The sequence below is a fragment of the Austrofundulus limnaeus genome, unplaced genomic scaffold (assembly GCF_001266775.1).
Source record: "Austrofundulus limnaeus strain Quisiro unplaced genomic scaffold, Austrofundulus_limnaeus-1.0 Scaffold31, whole genome shotgun sequence".
In the NCBI taxonomy this organism is placed as follows: domain Eukaryota; kingdom Metazoa; phylum Chordata; class Actinopteri; order Cyprinodontiformes; family Rivulidae; genus Austrofundulus; species Austrofundulus limnaeus.
This window is the reverse complement of record NW_013952433.1, coordinates 3009329-3018293: the sequence shown is the minus strand read 5'-3', so window position 1 is coordinate 3018293 and position 8965 is coordinate 3009329. Positions and strand designations below refer to the sequence as shown.

Genomic DNA, 8965 nt, shown 5'->3' with positions numbered 1-8965 from the left:
TCCTCCGTGGCTTTTGACTCCAGTAGTCCTGATGTCTCAATAAATTCTATTTTGTTTTTGTTTTTTAATTTATGGTTTATATGATTATTTTTTKGACTAAAACATGAAGCTCTTAAACRTGTTTTAATGACGCCAACATGTTGCTCTCACAGCACAAGTCACCATGTTTGGAGTTCAACCCGGAATCATTTTTTAAAGGGGCAAACAAAAACAGAATGCTCTTTTATGAATAACTTTACATTTGAGCAGTGTGATTTCTGCTTTTGGAAAATGATAATTGCACCACAGCCAATTGTTGCAACATGTATTTATTCATAGGTAAAAAAAAAAACTAATTTAGTTGCACAAAAAAAAAAACAATACAGACATCTTCAAAACACTGCATGTTCACATTAACAAAGATGGGTTTTCCCACAAAAGAAAAAAATAGTAAAAAAATGAACTTTATATAAAGTTTTAAAAAATGCAAATAACATTTAAAAATGATTAGTGCACTAATGTTACACATCGTATAAAGTCTAGACACTGAAACTTCAGTTTTGTGTGACAGATTTGTTTTATTTTATTTTTTTACATTAAGAAAAGATATTGAGGCACAAATCTCCTCCAAAAAATGTAAACAGAATATCAAAAAACTGATTCAAGCTTATTCTCTGCAGATACAGTTCAAGGACAAGTTTGCAATGAGCAGAGTTCAAGCAAACTCAAAATGTAATTTTCAGTTCAATGTTCATGATTCATCAGTAGATATTTGAGTCTTCTCCTTGTATTTCTTCTGATATTCATGAAAGAGGCCAACAGTCTGAGGGGCACATAGAGGCTTGTACTGCTTCTCAATAGCTGGACACCATGATCTTACTGTGAGGCGCAACCACAAAAAGGTATTACTCATCAAATAGTGTATTTTATGAACACCAAAAATTTAAAGTTTTAGTTACGTTGAAGTTACCTTTGGACTTCCCAACGGTCTTTTTGAGACTCTGGTTTTCATCTTCTAATTCAGGCATGTCTGGGAAAAAGTAATTAAAACAAGGGTGTCATAAATCAAATCTGATTTGGATCAGATCACGTAAAAACAATCCGATCTGAGCATAAAAATCAGAATTGAGCTTTGATACCTGCTATGTAAACATGATAAACACTAAAACACTTAAGAGTGAACAAACGAGTCAATTAGTCTGATAACTCAATTCTTACATCTCAAAATGTGATGCTGTAAAAACCACTGGATTAAATACTTCTCTCATAAACAATTAAGTCTGAAAGATCTGCAAGATTCAGGGTTTTGTTGTTTACCTGAACCTGAATCAGACGCTTTCTTCGTCCCGCTGGAGCCATCAGTGAAGTGGAAGGTTTTGGGTAAAACGCTGAACTTCAAGACGATGTTTTCCCGAGGTGGCACACTGTCAAGGTTTCCGCTCAGAGTCCCACTTTCTTTCTCGGTTACAGGCTGTTCAAAAGTGACACTGTAACGCCGCCTCTTGATCTTTTCATGTCGGCGTATCAAGGAGAGGGACCTCCTCCTCTTCAGACTCAGACGGTTCTTGCTCAATCCATCAGGGACTTGAACTTCAGAGGACGCCAACTGTTTATGTGTCCAACTCGTAGAAGGTAGGGACGCAGATAGACGTTTTTGACTTTTCAGTTTGTTTCTGAAACCTTTTATATTTGAGGCACTCAGATAGGGAGGAAAAGTTTTCCTCCATCTGTCATAGATCAAATGTTTGGCAGAGTATTTCTTGGGGCAATCGGCTTCGAGAGATTTCCTCCTTGATGTGTCCAGGTTTACAGACAGAACTTCAGGTGGTTTGTTCTTTTCGTTTTCAGGTACCAAACCTTCTCTTTGCCCCGAGCCAAACAATACCAACGCTACAGTTTTCCCTTCTGAGGATTGAGGCCGAGCCACAGGGACGTCCAACAAGTCCAGATCTGTATGGCCTTTGCATTTTGATGTCTTTAAATCTGGAAAAAACTGATCAAGACAGCTTTGTCTATGTTTTTTTTCAGTTGGTTTACCATCTTTTACACTGTGGCTATAAGAAGTTGTTTGGGTTTTTTGCTTGCTTTCTAAAGGCGATTCTTCCTCTGGTAATTTTAGATGAGCTGGTTCATGGTATTCTCCTTGGTCTGACAATTGCAAAACATTTTCAGCTTCAGTTTGTTTGGCACTGCTAACTGATGTGTTGGTTGGCATGCTTCCTGCTGAGTTTAGTTCTTCTGGTGGACAGTTGTCTTCTGATTCCGTCTCTGAAATTTCCAGTGTGAAAGGAGAACTTGCCATTGCAAAGTCGGGGGTGGAAACCTCATTATCCTCGCTTTCACCTTTGATGACAATGTTCAACAGATTGCCAGTACTGATCTGAGAAATGATCCCCATCTCATCATCTTCATCTACCTCAATTTCTTCAGAAGATTGGTCAAGTTCATCGTCCTCATCAGTCAAGTCGATGATTTGCTCAAGTTTACTGCAAAGCTCAGAAGAACTTAATGTTATGGTTTGACAATCTTTGTTGCTTTTTGCTGAACTGTCAGAGTCATGTTTTGGGGTCTTGACGGTTTTTCCATTATAACTTTGCTCAACGTTGCACACGCATTTAGAAGGCACATCTGATATTTCAAACGTTTCTATAAACTTTGCAAGGCAGCAAATTTCTTTAATCTTATCGTCGGACTTGTTCTCCACGGTGGACGTGCTTAAAGTAGAATCTGCATCTTTATTTATCCCCTTTTGCAAAGAACCACTCAACACTGTGCCATTTTCACAATCGGTTCTTTGAGGAGTCAGGTTTTGTACTTGTTCAAAAATAGATTTGGCCATTTCTGGAGGTAAAACTTCTATTTTGAATGTGTGATCCAAGTCGCTGGAGGAATCTTCCGATTCGTTTTGGGAGGCAGGTGGAGACGGGGAACATTCAACAGTAGAGGCTTTTCCTTCAACCCTGTCAGCCATCTCAGACTCTGTCCGTGACAAGACTTTGTTGTGAACCTCATTTACAATTGGTTCAGTAATACTGTGTTCAGTTATCAGTGGATCTATCTCGCTGTCAGTTTCATTCACATATAGATGTTGCTTCAGACTCCAAGGAAAGCCAAACTCCTTATCTATGTCATCCAACTGATGATTGACATTCAACCACAACGATCTGTAAGGCTGTTCTAAATAAACTTCACCATCTTCAAGGACATGGTAATGTTTCAGATGGTCCTTAAAGTCAGGCTTAACTTCTGACAGTATGACAGATTTATCAGAGGATTCTCTGCTGAGGTTTTCAAACTCAAAATTAGTCCCAGACTGATGGGCCTTCATGTACTGAAGCAATTTTCTGATATTTTTATCCCAAAAATTGATTATTAATTTGACTGTAAGGTTTTGATCTGAATATTCTTGTGGCTTAGACTGATCTTGTTCCGTTTCCATTATTAGCTTTTTTAAAGCCTCGGCCGTCCAGGCATTTGTTGGAAGGGAAGAAAGCTCAAGAACAGGTGGCGATGCAGGTTCAACAGTTTCACTTTGCTCTTTAGAACAGGTTTGACTTGCTGGTACCTTGGATGGTTTGTGAGCGGGACTTTCAGGAGACCTTTGACTCTCAGAATCAGAAGTTGTTGGAACAGCACCAAGATTAGATGCCACTTTACTGGCTTCTATTGGACTGGAGGTTCTTTGGTTTAAATCAGATTCTTCTCTCAAACAAGTAGCCTCTGCGCCCTTTGCCAAATCAGGTGTAATGCAGGTTTTCTCCGCAGGATCTACAGATTCACAAAGCGCTGTGTTGGAAAAGGTGTTCCCTTTCTCCTGCGATAATGGCGGAACAACAGCAACAGCCCTTGTGCTGGTGTGTCCGAGCAATGAGTGAGAAGTGTTGTCCTTTTGTTTAACTGGTGAACACAGACTCGGTAATATCACCGGACATTCTTTTGAAATTGTTCTATTGCTGGGAAGAGGATCTGTGGCCATTTTCTGTTTCCGTTTGTCTTGTTTTGAGTTGATGTGATAGACCTTTGGTAAAGACTTTTGAGTCTGTTGAGGTGGAGGATTAACTGTTAATTGTCCTCTTGACATGACACTTTGAAGTAAAGATTGTCCAGAAGCGAGTGACACGGACTGGGTAGCATTAATGGCATAACTTTCAGACTGAGCTGTCACAGGTTGAATACTTTGTTTAGACATTTTGGAAATACTGATTAAGTGTTGCTGGTCATAAGGAGGAGGATCCTGTTCTGAACTGACGAAGTTACTTAAACTGTCTGCACTTACATGCTGCCTCAGCATTTGCATTGACCCACCAGGTGGGTTTAAAGGAACCTCATTTGTTTTTACCAGGGAAAAGTTAGAATTAGAAAAGTCGACAAAGTTTGTGCTCCTGGAGTTGTTGGGATTTCCGCAGTCATTATATGATGAGCAGGGATAAGTTCCTTGCTGTTGAGGTTTTTGACTCTGGCTCAAAACGTATGGCACCTGTCCATTTGAAAATGTTTGTGACAAAGCATTTCTGTTTCCAAAAGGTTGTGAGGTTACCACACTCCAGTTTGATTGGTAGGCAAATCTGCCCTCAGCGCTGTTTTGTCCAAAGTAGTTGGGAGCTACTTGAGAAATCTGAACATTTTGTGAGCCTGCAGACATCAGCGCRTTTGTGTTGATCATTTGTTGTTGACGGGGTGAGGGAGCAGCTGTTGTGTATGAGGAAAGCGGCCTTGTTGTGACGACGTTTGAATTTTGATACAAACTTTGTGAAGCGGTGTATTGCTGGAAATGTGACACATCCAGAGCTTTAACAGTTTGTCTCTCATTCACTGCAGCTGACTGTGTCCAGGGCACAGTCAGGTCTTGCTGGGGGTAGGTAGTGTTTGGGTTTGTAGCATTGGACAAACTCTGGTTTGYTGAATACAAACAATTTTGCTGAGTAGGCGCCTGATATCCATGGGAGTCTAGTGGAGAAGAGTTTTGACTTTGTGAGTTTAAAAAATGTTCAGGTTCAGTTAGAAGCATTTTCATTAAAGGACTCTTAGCTACCACATTATTTTTCTTCACATCGTTTGCTGCCATCTGCATTTCAACATAATTTCCACTCTGCAAGGCAAAGTTTGCACTCAGTGATGGTTGGACACCTGAATTTACTGTCATGTACTGGTATGAGTTATTTGCAGACAAAGCTCTTGTTGCCTCATGAGGTGGATGAGGAGCAGCATGTGAAGCTTGTTGAAGAGGTCCAATTTGTTGATATTGGCCATTCGTTTGTGCAAAAGAATGCATTTCTGCCCGTTGTTAAGCCTTGTTCGAGGTAGAGATGATCCACCTAAAAAAAAAAGAAAAGAAAAACATTAGCACTATAAACACATCCACAGGTAGCTCTGGAGTATTAGCAAGAATTTGGTGATTTGAATGTCATGACACAAGAGTCACAAATATGATACGTGACCAATATATTGCCATTTTCTTCTCTCCAAAAGATTCTATTTTTTAACTCAGTATAAAAGACACACTTTGCATTACATGAATAAAATCTGATTAAATTCAGTTAATTTTTATGCAATCAGAAAAACACTGAACAGTGATAWATGCACTTGTATTTCACACTTATTTTATAAACATCCACCCATTAAGCATTAATTATGGTGCTTTTGAGAATCAAYACAGTAGGAACTGAAATATTGGGATCAAACAAAAAAATAAGTAAGTCCTCTGGATGGGTTCTTCTTTAATGYAACGTTTCGTCTCTCCTCCAAGAGACTTCTTCAGTCTTAGGAGTTTAAGGTGAACTCAGCCTGATAAGCAATGCCTCCACATGGTGGACAAACGGGTCTGTTCACATGCAAAACAGGACCAAACAGGTCTGTTCACATGCAAAATAGGACCATCAGCCTAACAATAGATTGTCAGTGCCCTAATCATCACCTTTTGTTCATAGAGGGTCATGTGCCCAATCACCTGACTATCGTTAGGGCCCTGATTCACACCTATTATTGCTCACAGGGGGCTGAGTCATACTTGCAATAACAGCATTGTAGGAGGAGAACAACTGGACACAAAGGCCTCCACCTCGGACGGTTTTTCTTCACAAAAATGGCTTCCTTTTCTCCTCTCTCAAACCAACGTTCCTCTCTATCAAGGAAGAGAACATCTTCATCCCTGAAAGAGTGACTGCTGTAGATGAGTGTAAACTGTAGAGTCCTGGCCTGATGATGTTAGAGAGTAAATACAATACCTTCCATCAAATGACGTCACACGAAAAGTCACAGGTGCCTCGCCCCTCTTGGGCGGGACTTCTGGTTCTTATTGACAGCTGAGGCGGGACATCCGGTCCGCCCCCTCCTCCTCTCCCTCACCCTCCCCACTTCCCCTTTCCATCAAACTGTCACCCCACCCCTTCACCACTTACTTCCTCTTTTCAGCAGCTGTCTGCYTAACCACATCCTCTGCAAACTTTCYAACTGACCTTAGTCTTTACTCACTCACCCTCTCATCCCTGTAATCTGTCAAACTCTGAAACTTTCCATCAAATGTCCCCGACAACCAATCAGCTCATGTTTTACGCACCTGACCCCGCCCCACTCTCTCTTTGATGTTGCTCTTCTTTGATGGCTCATTCTTTTGAACAATAGAGTTAATCAAGGCACTAATGATCTACTGTTTGGCTGATGGTCCTCTTTTGCATGTGGCCAGCAGTCTTGATGGTCCTCGTTTAACCTGTTTGTCCACTATGTGGAGGCAGTGCTGAGTATAAGGCTGAGTTCTCCTCAGACTCCTCAAAAAAAAAACTACCCCCAAAACTGTTTTTAATATTATGCTGTCAAATAACTAACAAACATACATGACTTGACCTTAACCTCTAATCAACTCTAGATCTTAGTTATGTTCTGAATTATTATCCTCCTCCACAGTAAAAATGTGGAACCAGATGTTCGACCATTCCTATTAGTTTAATCYATGGGCACAGTTGGCACTGGAGACTGAAGGGGGACACATCACCCCAGATTCCTAGTGATCCAGATCCCRCACCCCCTTTCCCTACATAGGACAAGAAAAATCACAGATCAAAACTGATGAYTAATGTTCTGTTAGTTCGCTGACAGCTCTCACAAAGCAGCAACAAGGGAATAAAGACACATCCCTCCCTTTTTCTCTAATTGTRAGACACAGCAGTGCAACACACAGACACACACAAAATTCAATTCAAATTCAAAAATACTTTGTTTTTCTATCCTCACAGGCACCACACAATCAAAACTGTCAAAAATCCTCCCGACCAGGTAGCAAAAACATGTGCACGCATGCACACACACACGCACGCTGAGTGCAACTGGCTGCCTACTGCAGCATAAACGAGTTAAATCCTCCTGAGTGCAGGCTACAACTGGAAGAGGGTATTGCTGCTAGAGTCAATTCTTTAGACAACCATAAACTCCCAGGTAAGCTACACACCTGACCCAAACCCTAACCTGACCAGGCTGTGTGTACCAGGGAAATGGTCAATAATTGTACCCATCTGGTGCTCCTCTTCTTAGGCTGTCCTTGCCTTTGCTGCCTCTTCTCCAGAYGGGTCTAGAAGACGACTTACTGCTGAAACTGCTCCCTTTTTATACTGTTTTGGGCTATCTTACCCCCATTTCTGTCATCTTGTGATAGGCTGGGGTTTTCCACCACTGGACTTTGTGTGTACTTTCCAAAATGAAGTAATTTTGCTGATACTTGTAATAGGACTTTCAGGGACTTTTCGTGGTGAGGTAAACTGACTTGTTTTTACCACAGGGCCTCTCTGGAACTTTCCAGTCAAAATTCCTTTTTCTATTATTGTTCTCTGTCCATCATGTGTCCTGTTTTGCAGAAGTACATTTTGTCCTTTTTACCGTCCAAATGTAGCACACACACACCCTTCTTCATTTTAAGACATACAACAGCACTTCTCTAAATCACCATTTTACATTAAAACATTAATTATCACATTGCATTAGTCAAATCACACTTTGCAATAAGCATATAATTATCACACTTGTTATTTATTTGCCAGCATTAAAATCAGTCAAAATTAATACTTATTACTCCTTATTACTCCTTCAATTTCTTATTCCTGTGTTTCTCTTCTCTCTGGCCCATTACTCCTGCATCCCGGTCTCTCTTATGGCCTCTCTTTCKGTCGCGTCCTCCTCTCTGTTGGAGGTTAAAGGTGGGCTCCATCGGCCTGTTTCCAACCCTTGTAATGGTTGGCACAGCCAGGTTTCTTGACAGCTGTGAAGGAGAGAGTGGTGTCGAGGATGACACCAAGACTCTTGACTTGAGGGGAGGGGCTAGCAGAGTGTTGTTGATAGGGATGAGGAGATTATTAGATTTTGAGATGGAATTTAGTGCCGACAAGGATTATTTCTGTTTTTTCGCTATTCAGCTKAAGAAAGTTGTCTGAAAACCAGTCACGTGAGTTCATTGAGACAGTCAGTGAGGATGGAGGGAGGGTGTGTAGAGTTTGGCTTGGTTGACAGGTAGAGCTGTGTGCCATCGGCATAACGATGGAAACGGACACCAAAGTTGCAGAAAATGTAACCAAGAGGAAGGAAGTAATGATGAGAATGGGTCCAAGGACAGAGCCTTGGGGCACACCAGTGAAGACGGTGGATGACTGAGTGTGGAAGGATTTTATCTGGTTGAACTGAGTGTGGTCAGAAAGATAAGATTTGAACCAGTCAAAWGCAGTCCCTGAGATACCAATGGATGTGAGTCTGTTGAGGAAAATAGAATGAGATCGTATCAAAAGCAGCACTTAGGTCAAAAAGGATGAGGTTGRACCGGAGACCAGAGTCGGCAGTAAGGAGAAGATCGTTGGTGATTTTTATGAGGGCGGTTTCGGTGCTGTAGTGGGGACAAAAATCGGATTGAAACTCCTCATAAAAAGGTTATTGTTGGAAATGTAGGCATTATGAATTCCATCCATCCATCCATCCATTTTCTTCTGCCTATCCGGGGTCGGGTCGCGGG

General features: G+C 41.2%; 1 pseudogene; it reads right to left on the bottom strand.

Annotated features, from left to right (window-relative positions):
• Positions 1-289: 289 nt before the first annotated feature.
• The window catches only part of LOC106515697 (vitamin K-dependent gamma-carboxylase pseudogene), a 24251-nt pseudogene continuing 15575 nt past the window's right edge, over positions 290-8965 (bottom strand).